Source organism: Homalodisca vitripennis, chromosome 8 (assembly GCF_021130785.1).
Source record: "Homalodisca vitripennis isolate AUS2020 chromosome 8, UT_GWSS_2.1, whole genome shotgun sequence".
Taxonomy (NCBI): domain Eukaryota; kingdom Metazoa; phylum Arthropoda; class Insecta; order Hemiptera; family Cicadellidae; genus Homalodisca; species Homalodisca vitripennis.
In genome coordinates this window covers 46196193-46215593 of record NC_060214.1, presented here as the reverse complement: position 1 = coordinate 46215593, position 19401 = coordinate 46196193, and the positions used below count along the sequence as shown (strand labels likewise).

At 30.9% G+C, this 19401-nt stretch overlaps 1 protein-coding gene across 1 annotated transcript in view; it reads right to left on the bottom strand.

Moving 5' to 3' along the window:
• Positions 1-19401, bottom strand: part of LOC124368138 — a 78288-nt gene that overhangs the window by 56105 nt on the left and 2782 nt on the right. Inside the window, exon 2 of the mRNA XM_046825414.1 lies at positions 13373-13418. The gene's annotated coding sequence lies outside the window, so the exon portion shown is untranslated. The remainder of the gene's footprint in view (positions 1-13372; positions 13419-19401) is intronic.

Genomic DNA, 19401 nt, shown 5'->3' with positions numbered 1-19401 from the left:
GCTTTCTACAATAACGCGCTTATGATGACATCAAATTGACTTAATGTAGTTAATAAGCTGTTATTTTCGTAAAATATTGGATTGAGTAATAGTGTTGTCATTGCAGTGAGCAATTTCCACTCTTTATTATTTACGCCACAGCATGAAAGATATCCAGTAACATCTTCCTATAATTTTTTATGAAAGATAAAACTACACGGTGTTAAAAGTAGTTTCCTTCTTACTTAAAGAAAAAATCCACAGAGAAGCATTTTATTGTATTAGCTTTCTACGATCGTTGGTTATTTATTATATTTGGTAATGACTGGCTGAGCGTTAGCGATGCCTATCACTCTATGTGTTGGAAAAATGTCATTTATTTCTATCTGTAAATCTGAATGTCTGTCCGCACGATATGTAGAAAATGAACTGAGGTATAAATTCAAATTTTACAAGAATTTTCAATTATAAATAAACGATACTGAGCTTATTGACGGAGCAAATTACTTTGAATCTGGCTGATCCTTAAAGAATATTTTTACACTGTCTTCATAAGTAACTATGATAGCAACTGTAATAAATCAGAACAGCAGATATAATAGTAAAAAATCTGAAAAGAAACATATAAGGTTACAACATTTGGCATTTACATTCATAGAGGTTAAAGGACAATTTATACAGAGGAAAGTCATTGTTATAAGTTTGTGGAACGTATGCTTTAAGGCACACTCTTGGGTTATAGTACCCTTCTACTTCGCCGAAACTTTTGTTATTTGAACGCTGCTGTGAATCGTAACATAATAAACAATCCTGTAGTTTTATCATGTAGAAAGATGTCATGGATGAAACTTTACTTCTACGCAGAAAATAACTATTTCTAAAACGGTTCATGTCTAATCAAGCAATTTGGCTTAGCGTTATTAAAGCTTATCTCTCAGGAGGCCATGAAAATTTTTCTTTTGTCTGCCAGTGGTTTTGAATATTTATATTTTACAGTGTGTCCCACGTTTAACCAAAATAACTTCTAATGTGGTTTCCTCTCATCAAAATAATAAAAATTTCATATAAAAATATGTCCGAAAACGCTTTGTTAGCGAACCACGGCTTGCGAAAGATTTCGCCCAATTTTCTTGAACAGGAACGGGAATAAAATGAAACTGATTTCTTTAAGGCGTAAAATTAGGTATTAAAATGTATCGGATTGTATGTAAAATAAATTGAAAAGTTTTATAAAATACGTCCCAGACCTATAAAACTACCCACATTTGAGTTATCAGATATATTATATATCTAATTTTACGCGGTGAAAAAACGAGTTTCGCTTTACTAACGTCATTTCCCAGAACATCGGTTGAAATCTCACGCTAGCCGTAGTTCACCAACAAAGCATTTTCGGTTATGTTTATATACACTTTTTTCACTATTTTCATGAGAGAAAACCACCTTATAAGTTTGAGGGTTACTCGTGGGACACTCTGTATATGGATATCTACGTACCTACATCTGTCCGCAGGACATCTTGAAAATGGAATGAGCTATATGTTTATCAACCTCATCTAAGTATGGTACGTACATGTGGTATGGCATTCTCCCGCCTTGTTTTATCTGACTAGATGTAAATTTGTCAGATATGAAATGTCACAAAATTTTTACATTAAAATTCACTTTTTTATATTTCATATACTTTTACTCAGTTTGTTTACAAATTCATTTTTTGTGTAATTTTCTCGTCATCATTATGGCTACATATAGGACCAATGTAAAAATATTCGCTAAAGCTCAACTAGTGATATGCACCTTCAAATAACTCAGAGCTGTTGCCCAGTGAGCATGAGATGAAGCTGCTATCACCGTAATGCGAACATGTTAATTAAACCACTTCGTTGTACGGCTTGATTTGTATTTCATTAATGGGAAAATGTTATTAATAGTTATTGACACTGCTAGAGAATATTATCCACGTCTTCCCCTCATGTCCTCTTGCTATAATCACGGACTCACTGTGCTCTCTTGTTTCCTGGAACTATAGTCACGGAGCGAACGGTTTTTTTATCATTCTAAAGCCCATTCCCTCAATTTTTGTTATTTTAGCTACTGTAAATATACTGTCCCACAAAGTCTAAGTAAACCAAATTTAAATACTGACAAGTGTACATTCCCTATTTATTTATACATTAAATTCCAGAATAATAATTGTTTTTGAAAAAAAAGAAGTGCTATTATTTATATAATGCATTCCCTCTATTAATATAACAAAGTTAAAATTATCGTTTTATACCGTACAAATTGTTCACACTGTATATCATCTACAACTACATAGATCAAGTATCTTCAGAGATAAAGTTCAAATTAAGATACCATACAAAGCCAGTTTGAGAAAGTATGGACTCGGAATATTGTGTGAAAGGCCCAGCGTGATAAAGCCTGCAGTACTGTATTGTAACGTATGTATAGACGTAGTCGGTATTAAGCACACGCCTGTCAGCGGGTTGCCGAGGATCACTGTGTTTTCAAGCACCACTGTTACCGTGGAAGCTTTGATCATATCCGTACTTTGTGTACGTTGGACGTTTTGATCAAATCCTTAGAATTCTGCACCAACATTCTAGATTCATTGTCAGTCCTTCACGCTTCAGATCGTTTCTGACACCCTTTTAAAGAAAGAGTTAATATAATTATTGATAAAAATTTACTTCAGGATTTTTCAAGAACTTTTTAGAACGTCAATAGTATAATCCTGCAATGGCATTTAATACATTATTTAAAAACATTTTGGATCACTACCTAAGAAGTTAAACCAAAACGTAAAAACTTCTCAAAATCGTCTTAGCCGAATTGAAAACAATTTTTTTTCCTGCATTTATCGTATATGTAGGAAACAGTACAAGAAACAACAAAATTTTGTAAAAAAATGAAAATAGTGGGAAATGTTTAAATCAACAAACAAGTTTATAATCATTTGTATTTATAATTTTTCCTCAAGACAAATATTTGTGTCCCCCTGGCTACCCCGCATAGGATTAAAATACATGCATATCAAGTTAAGGTATGGGTGAGTTAGTTAAGATTTCAAAAAATGTAGAATATGTTAATATATGTGCATGATAGTTATGGTTCAGTAAGGTTTTCTTAAATTGAGCAGTAAGTGAACTCGATATAATAATATCTAATTGTGGAACTGGAGATCAGAGTTCTCTCTGTGTTGGAGTATTTCTTGCACCTCGTTTGCCTTTTATCTATTCTATTATCGTATTTAAAACTAAAATAATTATATTATATCATATACCATTTTATTCAGGAGTGCTAAAGACCAATTTTGCTTCTAAGGATAAATGTATTTTTAAATTATTCACAGTACCCTTGCGAACATTAATCGATACTTTCAAGAAAAGTTAATCCAAGCTTTTTGAACTTCACAAATGTTCTAATTTGTTACAAAAGAAAATAAAAAAATAAAGAAAGTGTATGTAATTTGAACTGAAACTAAAAAGAGCAAAATTTATTTCACAAACTAGGGTAAATTTTACATTAAACAAAAAAAATTAACAAAAAACAGGCACAAATAGCCAAAATCGCAATATGCAAAAAAACTTCATCTTCACATTGGATAGTTCAGTCTTATAACTAAATGTTTAACAAATATATCTTTTAGCTTCTGAAAGGAAAAACTAATGTTAATATAAAAATTTAAGTCGTTGAATATCGTTAGAATGATTGCGAAAGTTACGATCCTTGTGTGAATCAGCTGATTGTTCGCGGCTTTGTTAGCTGGTTGTAGTCTTACGCTACACGTAAGAAATAGGTCCTATATAACCAAGGATATAAACATATAATGGAACATTAAAATGATTAGAAACTTTGTATTAAATTATATTTTACAAATCTCTTTCTATTGTTATCATCGACAGTACATTTGGAGCATATTTTAATGACGTAATAAGAAAACCACGTAGGCCTTTGTCAAACACTTTGATATGAGGTATTTTTCAGTCACAGGTGTAACCTACAAAAAATTATAATTTTTGTCGTACTTTTTATATAATTTAACATGTTGATAGCTACCATTAAAATACGAGATTGTTTGTATTTTTACCTTAGTTTTAGATGTATGTTACTGAACATTTATGTACTGTCTATTAGGACATTCGAATATACGTTATAATATATAGGTACAATATTCAGATTTAATCCAAATTTGTGCATATATAAATATTCAATAGTTCAAAAATTTCTGTTTAATATTTTTTGAGTAGGAATATGAAATATGGGTTTTAACGTGTATAGCGGTATATAGATAAATCAATATATTGTTTATATTATGAGGGGTGATGCAAGTTTTGATTAATATGTGTGCGTTATTTTAACAAAAAATTATATATTTTAGGAAATCATAATATGAATTCTAAGCGTAAATAATGTACACCTCGAAAACAATTAATTTGCAGAAATAAATGGAAAAATATGTTTTGGTAGTTTTTAATGAAACTCTTATAAAATGTATGTATATTCCAATATTAATATTTTAATTAAGTTGTCACTTGTGAACAGGTTCATTGAACTCATTTTACACTACAAATTCAGCAGAAGTGAAACATCCTGAAGCAGTATAACTGATTGAGATATTACAGTGCGCGTATACGAGTTGATTACGAAGCCAACGGAGAATTGAGATTAGGTCTTCGTTTGGTTCCAATTCAGGATATACTAACCAGTTGATCCCTAGGGATGATTGGCTGATATTGGTGCGTAGAGAATAACTGGTGTGGAAGGGGGAGGTTAGCATTGGCAATCAATGTCTGGCTTTCACAACCACTGCAGTTACAGCAGTCAACTGTAACACAGTGGAGTGACGTCATCCTGCACTTTGTGACGTTGCTACGTTGGGAACCGCTTATAATGGTATAGCCATTACGTGAATGAGTTATTACAAACTGCTCCGAGTGATTAGCTTGGTACTGCAGCATGGTGGATTGAATATAGGTATTATGCTACATGGGCTATCGAAGATAACCAATAAAATAATGCTACAAAATTAAAAGCTATTAAAATTTCTGTACTTATTGGAAAAAAACTATTTTTACTACAAATTGAAGGAAACGGGAATCTCCGAAAATTGTCCATCGTTCAGTGCTACAACAAAATCTGTAACACTACGTTTAGATACCTTAAAACTGATCTCTTTCAGGTAAATAACTAACCTAACAAATAATTCCAAACCTAGGTTAAAATAAACAAATCATACCAGAGCGTTGTGACACGTGTAAGTTAGGAATCACAACCACCATGTTGTGTATCAACCTCACTAATTCTAAAGAATACACTTAATAAAAAGTAAACACAAGACTAATTATAAAAACTAAACTCTGCATTCGCCGACCAATCACCACTCTTATTTATATTAACATATTTTTTAACTATGGGTTAGGTTAGTTACCTGAAGAGGAGATCACATTGCAGATCTCGAAACGTAGTGTTACTGATTTTTGTATCACTGAATAATGGCAAATGTCCGGAAAAATCCCGTTTCCTTCACAATCCTTACATCGTCAAAAACAAACTTCATAGCACTTGAAATGTTTTTCTTTCTTTTACTTCGTTGGAGAAACATAGAGTGACGTTTTTATAAAAAAAAACTCTAAATAGTACTGAATTTGTAATTTAAAATAATAATTGAAGAGCTAAGTGGAAGAAGGAGGTATGTAACATTTTTTAAAGATTTGAGTTTTCATCATGGATGAAGGTGTTATGTGTTAAACTAACATATGGCACTGACACTAGCGCTCCTAGACGCTTTGCAAAGGAAATAAACACTTGATGAAGGAGGTATGTTACACACTGAACTCTGAAGTATAATGGAAGAAGAATTTTATGTTACAAAATTAATACAAGCCTTGAAGGAAGAAAGAGGTATGAAACAATTTTTGTTTCACATACCTCCTTCTTCCAGTGTAGTACCTCTATGTCTTGGAACATAGCTCCTTCATCCATTAAAAACCTGATGAAACATTACCAAGGAAGAAAGAGGTATGAAACACTCATATGCACATACCTCCATCTTCCATTACAATGTTGAACAAGTCTGTAACATACCTCCTTCATGCACTAAAACAGCTGATCGTTATTTTGTGCCCAAGTGAAAGAATCTTTGGTTTATTCGTAATGTAAGCTCCATTATATGATTTGTTTATGATTATTATAATAGTGATATGACTTCTAGAGGGCGAGAGTTAGTGAATTTAGCCCTAGGGCCTAAAACTGTAATTAAAAATGAGACTGCAAGTATGCAAAAATGCATTATTGTTCAATTGCCTAAAAATGACTCCTACTAAGAGGAAAAGAAAAGGTGCAGATAAATACAAAGCAGCTTCATTTAAATATGTTATTACTCTTGAAGGTAAGCAAAACTGTTATTTGCAAAAATGCATTTGCTTCCTGTTTTGTGTGAGCAAAAAGAAAATTGATCTTGTTTAAAAGTCCATTAAAGACGGGAACTGTGCTCCCAATCCAGACAGAAGAGGCCAGCACAATAAAATACCTAACAAGACACCTGATACAGTTAAGGAATACATTAAGCAGCATATTGAAAAGTTCCCTGCTGAAGAATCACATTATTCACGAACATCAAACATCTATAAGAAATATGTTCTCTCCACTACTTTCAGTTTCAAAGATGCATAAACTTTATCTTGAACAGTGCTCTGAAGAAGACTTGGATGATGCTTTCCGCGTTAAGCAATGTACTTACCATAAAGTGTTTAAAACATAATACAATCTCTCTTTTGGTCACCCTAAGAGTGATACGTGTAGTACCTGTGATGCTAATTCAGCAGATGAAGAGCATGTTATTAACTATCATGCTGCATTTGATGCATTGAGATCTGATAGAGAAAAGGCTAAAAACTTGGAGAATATAGCATTTCTCACCATTACCTTGCAAGAGACCATGCCGCTTCCCCCGACTCAGTACATCTAAGGCGTTTTATTTGCAACAAATGTGGCTGTACAACTTTGGCCTACATATAGTAACAAAAGAGGTTGACAAAGCCCTCTTCTGTACATGGACAGAAGACGAAGCATCAAGAGGCAGCAGTGAGATACTAAGCTGTCTACTAACAAGCTCTGGAAGTCGAAGAGTCCTCTAAGAAACAAAGACCACCTGGTTATATGGTCATACTCTTGTTCAGGTCCAAACAAGAATTTCCTCTTAATTTGTCTTTACCAATATCTAGTACACAAGCGTCAATTTAAAACAATTGATCACAAATTCCCAGAGGTAGGTCATACATACCTAGATTCTGACAGAGATTTCGGCCGTATTGAGAAAAAATTTAAGAAAATATCAGAACATATACTCTCCTGAGGAGTACAGGGAAATTATTGTAAAATCCAGTAGGAAGAATAAAGTCATTGACATGACATATAATTTTAGAGATACTAATACCTTGATGAACCAATATGAAACTATACAACAGAAAAAAAGATATGGGGAACAGCCAAGTAAGTACATTTCAGAGACCATATAAAGTGGCTCCGTGTTGATGTCTTCGGATATTACCAGTTCAAGACTTGTTATGATGAATTTACTCCATTCAGAAAAAGTAAACATTTTTCATTCCTTGAAAAAGTGTGCCTAACTGGAAGAAGAAGTTTCTATTCGTAGGCTGCAAAGAAAAACAGGCTCGATCAAGGGAAGCCAAACTTGAAAACCTGAGGGAACAGCTCCAATTTATCCCTGAGCATCACCGGTGATGGTACATTCAAATTCTAAATGAATTGCAATAAAACTCTTAAGAACAAAGATTTTGTACACAAAATTTGTAATTTTTTAATAAAATGTTGTATTAAATTTATGAGTAGTTTCAATTTTAATACCTCTAACATCATTTGAAAACATCTAAGAATAATTCCATTGTTAATGGAAGAACGAGGTATGTACAAAAAAAATTATTTTTTAATACTAAAATATAGTCAGATTAACACAGTTTTAATAGAAAAGACCCAAAATACCCATAGTAGTATACTTACATCAAAGTAAATGGAATAATTTCATACAAAAAAAAAAAAGTTAGTAAGGTAAAATCTTTGAGAGCTCATATCTTCTAAACTTGTTTTTTGTTACATACCTCCTTCATCAACTTAGCCCTTCAATTTAGAGTACAAAAACGTAGGAGCCTGAGGTTAGTATCCCAAACTACAACAGAAGTAAGTTATGTTGATGTAGAGTATTGATGAGGATTTCAAAGAACTCTGTACACGGTAAATTAATGTTTATGCTACGGCATATATTTTACTGACACCCGAGGTTCCAAACTGTGATTAGCATTTATTTTGGCTTTCTGGTTTCTCAACTTTGGTTAGAGTAGGAAGGTGCAAGAGAGCTTGAAACCTGGGTGATTAATCACCTAAAGGCGCAGACTTTTAGGTATAATTTATTACTATTCAGATATTACGTACTAGTATTATATGTAATATATACTACTTACATTAAACAAACTGTATTATTTAAAAAAATTTAGTAAACATAGCAATTAAAAATTGAAATATTCAGTTGATCATACACTAATGAGAAAAAACTGAAATAGTTTATCTACAATGGTATGCTACCAAATGTCATACTATTCCACGTTTAATACATTTTTCGATGCTATTATATGCAAGATATAAACTGTACAAGATATTATAGTTAAAAATATTATAGTTCATGATATTTTTAAGTTTTACATGTATAGTAAAACTAAATACACGTGATTAGGAACTTTACGTGACTATCTTTTCCAATTTTTAAAGAATTGATAATATTTAGAAGGAGGTCATCCAGTATAGTATATAAAACGTAAAATATTTATACAAAATATTGTTTCACTTTACTACAGAATAACTAAAGAATAGATCAATTCATATTTTATTTGAAAATTAATTAGCAAACTAAGTCAATGGATTATTAATCAAAATTATAAAAAATCGAAGACTGGCATTGTAACATAGTTCAACTAATTAATTATATCGCGTGTGGAAGGCGGATTAGCTAGACTTCATTCTATCATTAATTTACCACGCTTATTTCTGTCCTTTATAATTTATATCTCTTATACTCTCTAAGCGCAGGTGGGTAATGTAAAAACACTACACAATTCTGAAATAAACGTGTAATCTCTTAGTCTACAGACAAAATATTATTTCGTGTACTAGTTCGACGTTTTCTCAAAATGGGTATATATGAGCACCATTCGGTCTTGACTTCGATTATATATGCTGTAGATAATAAAGGTAAAATAATTTTACTCTGCAGATTGGCAAAACTGCAGTTTGGAGGAGATCAAAGTAAACAGATCATCGGCTCAGTGCCGGCTGCCACTAAGTTAACAAATAACAAGTGTAAAATAAAGTGACGGCTGTAGAGATAAACTTTATAGATATATTATAATAGAAGTACCCGCGGCTTCGCACACAATTTTCTGCTGAATATTACAGGGACACAATGGGCATATTCTATTTTAATTGTATTCTAAACACATCTGAGATGGGTAATAGACAGTATTTCAATATCCTGTTCAATTTAAAAATTCAAATGAATTATAAAAGTTTTGCCACTCTGAAGTCTTAGAGTGAAACTGTGAATCCTTTCCAACAACTATAAAAAGTAAAAATAATTCCAATTATTTCAGGCAAAATTGAAAAATATAAGCTTCTCTAGAGGCATCTTTTGTTGAGGTCTTACTACTTTTCAGCAGTACCTGTCAGTTTTCATGCTTCAAAACTTAACATGTTAAGCGAATTGCTCCTGGATATTATTTTTGTCTTTGGACGTGATGAGCAATTCTGGTTTAAATTATTTAGATTTCAAACATAAATTTTTAATTGGCTCGTTTTCCTGATAAATAAAATACGCAATTATGGCTATTGTAATTTTTTTAGTCTAAGATACTTCTGGTGCCATATTTGTGTTTGCTTTATGAACAAATCCATAGTGACAACTGCTCTGAAACAAAGTCTGGTCCAACTAGATTACACAAATACGAAGCAATTACTACTGGAAATGTGTTGTTTTCATGTTTATTCACGTGAATCTGAAGGAAGTCCTATCCTTTATAAAAATGTTATCTTTAAATCTGTATTTATTTTAAACGAATTAATTGATTCAACATCAAAATTAATAAGCAAGTAATAGTCTTTATTGACTTTACCGAATATGATTCTATTTTTAAATAGACTCAAATATGTTGTAAAATGAATTGTAAGATTAACCTGTAAGAGCCTAGTGTAGCTACATGGTCATAGTTTTACGCATAGTATTTACAATGAGCATATAATTTGATACTAATATGGGGTAGTACTAGTATAATAATTATTGTTAACAAAAAAATACCTACAACAAATTAGATATTTTAATCACTCATTCTCTTACATGTATATTCAACTTTATTTTTATTATTTTTTCATACAAAAGAAATTCAAATAAATGATCGCTATTATTGTTTTATATAACTGTATATACAAATTTTTATTTTATGCAAACAGTGAAAGAAATGACAATTATCCTCTTAACGTAAGTTTTTAACTATAGCGCTTTCGATCCTAATTGTCCTAATGTAAACATACAGCTGATGGTTTGAGGTCCCCAATCGAGGCGAACTTGTCCGGTCGAGTGATAGACGGGTCTAGATAATGTTATCAGCAAACACGCAATTACAGTAATCAATACAATCTCTCGTATGTTCATCGAGGCTGTTTTGTAGGATAAATGGCCCTAACATAGATGCTCCTCGTTGGTAATTAAAACGTACTCCTGTAGAAAACGTACTTTTCAGCTATTTAGTATGAAATTAAATTCTTTATTTTCCTAAAATACCGTGTTTGGTACTTTTGAGATCGGAAATGTCAACGGCAGATTTCGAAAAATGTCTCGTACTTTCTTAGGATTGTACAATCATCATACTAAAATATGAAAGAATTTGAAGTTGGATAAATAATTGCTCAGAAATATCTCTTTTTCCGTTTGTTTTTCATCTATTCTAAAAATATCTGTAATCTGTTGTTCGAAAGATTGAAACAATTTAATTTATGTATGCCTGTCTGTATGTCCACACGATGTTACTAAAATGAAATGACCTGTAGACTTGAAATTTTGCATGAAGCTTCTTTTGTATATAAGGAACACTGAGGTCATTGATAGTACATATCACTTCATTTGATTTAGCTGAGTGTTAGCGAATAATTTTATATTGGTCTTACGAGTAACTATGATGAGAACGAGATAATTGCTCAATAAATATATTTGAAACAAACCGTGTACTCTCATTTGAGATTTTACTAAGCGATACTTCTGTTCACGGAGTAAAAGTAAAATGTAACGTACTGGTGCAAAGGTCTTTGGTAATATTAGACTTCAGCACACTGTTATTGTTCGATCAGAAATAGGAAATTCTCGCTATAATCTAAATTATGAACGAATCATGTAGCCAAATACCTCAATACGGATTTCGTCCGTACACCTGGAGTATTGCGAAACCTTTTAATTTTTCGTAGACCAGAATAACTTCTATGATGAGGAATGCCCGACAATGGTATATGGCTGAGCGTTTTTTGTGCCTATTACTCAGTAGGCTAAGAGAATTACTCTTTATCGCTAAGTTCATACGTGGAGAACAATGTGGAAGTATTGAAATTGTAGGACATACTTGATGCGGAGAAGAGGGAGTTTATATTCCTATTATGTTTATACAAAGTTACGTTATTTATTATATTATTATAGCTATAGTATAAGTTGCGTTATAAAAATGTTTTAGATGTTTTATTATATTTAATTAATAACGATTTTTATTGTGCATAAGATTACAAAATGTGATAAAATTTTAAATTACCATGATATTGTGCTAATCAGTTACAAAAATGTCTAGCATTAATTTATTTAAATAATATAATTTCTTAGTCCCACTAAACTAACGACTCCAACACTATGTGCAGTTAGTTAAATATTAGTTAGGTTTACCAACCTTCTGAATAGTATAGTGAAAATTCCCTTCAAACAACCATACCAAAACAGGTTTTTATGAATTATTTGACGAAATTCGCAAGGAAAGTATAACATCCCCTTAACGGTCTAACAATTAATAGCAGCTCAAAAACACATTTCTTGAAAATTATGAAATTGCGCGATCTATAGAAAAGGTCCAGTAGCATTATATATATATATATATATATATATTATATATATATATATATATAAATATATTCGTATAAGGGAAGAGTATATTTAATAACTGCATAATTTTAAACATAAAATGCCCTAAAATCAAAACTTTGGTTGGATGCAAAAAAAAAAAAACCTTTCTATATTGTCCTATCAATTGTCCATGGTCAAAGTTATTTAGGGGGTTGAATTGCCACATTCAAGATACTTATGATACTGACCTACTTATTCTTGATAGACACAAATCCCTCCAAGAAAGAAACCTCTTTTCTTTGAAAAAAAAAACAGTAATTTCTATCCCCCACCTCCCAGTCACTGTGAAATCCAAATACAGAATCTTTAATAGTGCTAAATCGCTTACAAAAAAGGTGCGGTCACTTATAGTCGTTTTACCAACGGTAAGCTAAAAAAAACTCCCTCACAATCATAGCTTTGGTTAAATTACGAAAATTAAACAAAATACGGTCTCTTTTAAACCCTTAGATACCTCATCTTTGAATTCAACTAATGCCTAATTCCTCCTATCCCCGAATTTGCTAACACCAGAGGCGAAGGCGAGCTACAGACTATACAACCAGAATATAGCAAGAAGCATGATGAAATAGTTCTTTGAATGAGTTCAGAGTTCAAGATAAAATCTGTTTACACTAAACAGCGTTTTGGTAATAAAGTTGCTGTCTTGCACCGTTTAGTGGGAGTGACATATTGTTGATATTACGTCACAAACACGGATTTAATAACTCATATTAGCTTAGGTAATTTAATTTTGTATTCCAAGAATTACGAGATATTAGGCCTTTTAAAATCGTTATTATTGTTCAAATATAAACATAAATATTTCATAACATGTAATAATATTAATAAGCCTTTGTATTCTGGTTATATTTAAATTTTCTCGGAAAAATAAATATTTTGTATATAATTAATAAATTAGCCAGCAAGTAAATCCTTCCCAGAAATGTAAATTAGATCCACAAAATAAAATTCTGAGAAACATATTTTAAAGCAGTCGATAATTAAAATAAATTAATTTACGTTTGATGCATGCAAATAGTATAAGGTGAATATACAACAGAATTAACTCCATAACGTATTGATTCGTTATTATTCGTTTCATCTGGATTATCTAATAATGCTACGGGAATCAGACAGCTACGAGCAATATTCAGTCACAGTTGCAATAATAAAGGTGAAACAACTTACTTATATTTGACGTTGTATCCCTTTCAGACCCCGAAAATTAGATCTCCTGAAACAAATTTTACATTAATTATTTAAAAGAAATATATAAAATACAATATTAACATTGACGAAACGTGACTTGTGTATAGTACGAGTTAGTAGTGGAAAAAAATAGTACATTACACTTACGCATTGCTTTTCTCAAGAAGGCATACCCAGCACTAAGTACGCATTAACTTTATTTGAAGTTGGTGCTTACGGCAATAAATAACCAAATTCAGGAACAGACTGTAATGTCTTAAACGTGTAGAAAATGTTTAACAAATTACCTATTAAAACAGGAACAAAACCCACTTAAAACAAATTCTATATATATATACAGTATATATATGTACATTTCATACTACCTGACCATTACTCATTCCACTTTGACTGCATTTTAATGAACAATTAGTAGAGGAACCGAGACTTTCAGAATTTATTTCAAAACACACAAACGCACAATATTTAATATTGAACTATTCTGGCACTCATAATTTTAAATATTTTTTGCTGTTTCGTTAGAATTAAAAATTTACGCGGTCACAAGCTTAGAATACTGTAAGATAATGAAGTAATTGGTACTACTGCATACTGTTGTCAGTTAGATATTCTAACGTGCAGTCGGCGGTTATGTTCACATATAAATGTTATACACCCCTGATAAAGTTTAAATGTTTAAAACAATTATTAAATTAATTGCACTTACGTACTGGAAGCAAAATACTTGTTAGGAAAGCTTATTTTAGGAAATTATTAATATATTTTAATTATGAGCAAAAATCCCTTAAAGGAAAAAATCTAGTCTAGAATATTATATGTAGTTTACTCGTAATCAATGCAATTTTATAACTCAAAAGGTCTGACTAAACATTTTTACACTGTTGTACGCAAAAAACTTAAAACCTTTTCTTGTGCAACGGTCATAATACTCAGTTGGATAGCAGAAATACAACCGTTAAACTTTGTTGTTTCTGACGAAACTTTACTGAAACTCATATTTCTCAAGTTTCATGGCGGGTTTGTATTCAAATCTCTTATTAGTTCCTAGTGATGGGAAAATAAAACAGAATAAAATGACTTATATTATAGGCTGAAAAAAATAAATCTTGTGAAACATTTATAAACAAGAACAACATTTTATTACTAACTAGACATTGCTTTTGAGGCCCAAATTCCTATATAGATTCATAGCTTATTAAGGAAAGGTGTCATATCCCCACAGAATAATACATAATCCTTAATTTACTCCAATTCATTTTGAATCATCTAGGCTTTTGATAGGTAACTCAATATTAATAGTCAGGAACCACCATCACGAGATGACAAGAGTAAACTCCAACATTAAATCAGGATATTGTTTTAATAAATCAACAAAGGCCACCTGTGTTTACGTGTCAGAGTGGAACAATTAAATTTTTCAGCACAAAACATAACAAAGGCAGATAACAAACCACCATTGAGCACCTGACTTTTACTGAATTGTTTGCTCACCAATAATTAATAATCCTTAACAACCTTTTTTCTCTTGATGAACTAATGAATTCTAAACGAAATAGGAAGTTATTATTATTTATTTTATTTGTGAGCGAATATGCCAAACATTTTGATGTTATATAACAAAGGCATATGTAAAATTAAGCTACATTGAGAATGCTGTTTGTTATTACATTGGTTATTGATTAATTTTAAATATTAAATACTTACTTGTCGTCAGCTATAATATACCGCATTAAAAGTAAAATAAAAGCAACAAATGGTTTTAAAGTTTCATTGCATATTCCTGCTAATTTTGTGTGACTGTTATAGTAGTCTTAATGAAGAATACACTTCAAAGTAATGTCTGTATGCTTATAGAAAAAGTTTTTTATAGTATTGAAATAAATGATTACTTATTCCGTTACGTTACATATGAATGTAAACAAATTAATCTGAAAATATAATAGAATTTTGGAAATTTTCCATCGTCATAATTACGAAACGTATGACAGTACGTTTTATGGACTAAAATTTACCCACTCTGTCAAAGATTAATTGAGTTTTGAATCCAGTCGGATAGTTTTTTTTTCTATTTTATGTATATTATATTTCCTTTTTTTATAATCTACAAGATTAGAGACTATCACATTTAAGACCTGGTATATTTTATTCACTTATGTGGTTGAAAAGTAGGAGACTGTTGCAAACCCAGATAGTATTAAAATTATTGTTGTCGGTTTTAAAAGCAGATAAATTTCTTGGTAGACTATCTAGTTTTTCTTCCACCAAGTAGTTGATTGGGCAGTAACAGCGTAAGTGCCCGTAATTCACATGGAACCAAAATCCCGTTACTGGGAAACAAGTCTCTGAAAACACTGTCTGTTCAAAGAAAAATATTATTCCTTTTAAAAATAATATTACTCCTAACCTCGTATTTTTTTAATAATATAATTTGTTGTAATTCAATAAAAATAAACGTTAAAATCTACCAGGTACAAAAGTTTTGTACGTATATAGTTTCTAGTTACTATTAGAATTCGCTAAAGCATTACCAGTAAAGCTTTTTTACATTAGTTATGTAAAATATCTCTTCTTTTACGAATGGAAACAACCTGTTTTTTATACTTCTAACTAAATGATTAGTAGTTAATCTTTTATTAATAGGTAGAGTGCTCAATTTCTTATATTATTAGTTAATATATTACTTCGTATAACAATATTATAAATCTAAACACAGCTTAGTAAAATCAAAATCCTATATTTCCAAGAGGAATAAGTCCACCTACAGAAGGAATTATTTGTCAACATGACAATGACTGCTTAAAACTACAAAAATACTTTCGCTAAGAATGCAAATATGTTCTTAATATGTTTATATATGGACACAAGCCACATTACACTATCAAATGTATTTACACTGATATATATGGCACAACGTAGATGTGAAATTGTACCATATAGGTAAACAAAAGGAATATATATTTTCAGACATAAGTAACCTCATGTGTTAGCTATTTTTGTATATTACAAAAATTAAATACACATCAACTTAATAGGATATAGATTCACACCACCAAAAGAACCATCCAATTATTTTCCAAATTTGAGTTAAATGTATATGCTGCTGTCATTCATGTAAATAAGATGCAGGCAGCAGTTGCGTAAAAATAGCAATACAAATTAAAATGTTGCAATGAAAATATAACAGCGTAAAGGGAACAAAGCTTTTACCTGTTCCAAGTTTTTTGTATATACAAGTTTCAAATTTGTTTTTTTTACCTCAACAGTTACAACAGTTAAATACGTGCGGGAACTACTACTAAGAACTGCGCAAACACAACACCCAGAAACACAATCGAAGAGAAATACCGCTTTGTCATGGTCACGGTATTGTGACCTATTCCACACCGGTCTGGGCATAATTACCTGTTGTTTCGCTTTGTTTGTGTATCTGATAATAGAAGGTCAATAAACAGTACAGTATCACAGCGAAGTCTGAAACCGGTCGTGACCGGCTGACTTCATTACACACGATAACTTTCAAATTTTGGGTCCAACAAACGATAAAGCCTTGTATTTCACCAGTATAAAATACATTATGATACGTCATATGTGGCCTATATAATGTAATTTTGGCATTTAATGGAATAGTAACATTTTTAACCATTTAGAATTTCCATAACATTCGAACTATACATGAAAGAAATGTATTATACGCCTATAAATTTCTATTTAAATGTTTTGACATACGATTAATCCCAAATTATGTTTGTAATGTTATTAGATTTGTGGTTCTACTATATACATCTATGACTGGAAAAGCTTAAGAGTTATCGGAAATAAGTAACCATGTTGCTTGAAATAATTCCTTAACACTTTTAAAAAAGTGTAAATTTTGTTCTATGTTGCGATACAAATTTGGCACAAAGGCGAATGACAACCATTTTGAAACGTTTTATGAATGGTTTGAAGACTAGCTTATGAAATTATCTAACGTATAGTTTGAATTTATTACGGACTACAGTATTTATCATGTTCACAATCATCCCTGCAATGTGTATACCACTTAAAATTTTGTATGCCCACAGTATGAAAATCTTACCGTATACAGACAACATTGAAAACACACATTATTGTAAATTGGTATTTTTATATTTAATAAATAAATGATATCTTTAGAGGGAGTGAAGCTACAGATTCCAGACCTTTGCACGTAGATTATAACAAATATGATAATAGCTAAATAAGTTATGTGATTTGTTTTAATCATACAAAAGCGCATTTTAGAAGTCAAATAGCGAAACTATCAGTATAGTTATAAAACATGTTTATAATACAAATAATTTTGAAATTTTTATTACGATTCTAATCAATGGTACTTTGTTCAACCATATCCGGCGGATATTTATTAGCAAGCTCGATCACTTAAAGTTATGCGTGCACAAGCCGGGAGGAAAATCAGTATTACCAATTGAGAACTATCAGCTGTTTTAAATCAGATTAAACAAATTAAAAATATACAACATTATTGAAAATATTTATTAGAACTCCTAGGGTCATTTTAAAGTACATCCGTCAACGCATACGTGAGCACGACCACTTTAACTACACTTGCAACAAACTGTGTGAGTGAGTACCATCAGTTGTTTTTACATGTGCAAGCGTACATTTAAAGTACGCCATACTTACAAGAGCGTTGAAGGATTTCATAGAAGTACAGTTGGAATTGCCAAAACTATGGTCTTGCGAAATAGTTGCTGTGTTGTAAATTTTGTATAGCTGATGCAAAACAGCTGATGCCTAATAACTGACATTAATGTTTCATAATCCTTGGATTTGGAATATTTCTACGAAATTTACCGAATACTTCACAAAACACTTAGGGAATAACAAAGTTCATCATTACTTCAATTAGCCAAACGCACTCTATAGATTATAAATTATTTGAGCCGGTGGTTTTTATAATTTAGCAAACAAATTATACAGGCTCCTTATCAATATTATATACTTAATACTTGGTGAAAATCAAATATACAGAGTATTTGCTTTCAGAATTTTTAAGAGCATAGCTCTTTTGATATCATAAGGCAACTGTAAGTTTTGTAGAGTTATTATCTCCTACACGACTAATTATAATTGCCAAAACTATCAGTGCTGGCGTAACCTAATATAGAAATATATTCACACGACATAAATTAATTTTATATTGCCACACTCTTAATAAAATATTTAATAGCATACATAGGTCTGCTATAAATTAATACATAAGAGGATTTCTACCCGTTACAATTATATCATACAATTACTCTAAGTGTAACATGTCCTATTATTCTCCATTAATTTATTTACGTCTAAAACACTTTAATTTATAATTTTCACACATTAGCAACATTAAAAAAATATGTCCAAGATACAGTAAGTGAATGCAGGAAATAAATTATTTAAAGAAATATATTCAATATCTTGCAATAATTAACTGACGTAAATGATGACAGTGTATACGATGAAGATTTTTTTATTGCCTACAGGCATAATATAGCAGACATATATTAATAATCCACAATTATAATTATCCATATATTAATAAGGCCTATATAATAATAAACAATAGTAAATTTGTATTGTGTTCAGGACAACTAAATGGTTTAATTGGTATTAAATTTTACACAGAAATTCATTGTTTATATAACTTTTTTAATTTTCACTTATTTTAAATATATTTATTGTTATTCTCAGGGTTGACGATAAGTTATTTCAGAATATATATTGTTGTTAGGATATTTTTAATACTACGATTATGTTTGTAAATCATCGTCTTGTGCTAACAATAATCTTATGCTATTTATTTTTTTTTAAAGCAATTATGACACGGAATAAAAAAATTGTGTTTTTCTTTAAGGACGAAAACGCCAACATTTAATAAATGCAAATATGCCTCTTTTATTAGTATATAGATAATTTTGGAATAGTTTCTCATGGTGATTACTAATAGGTTTACTGTCCAGTCTGATATAATTATATTGGTTGAAGCG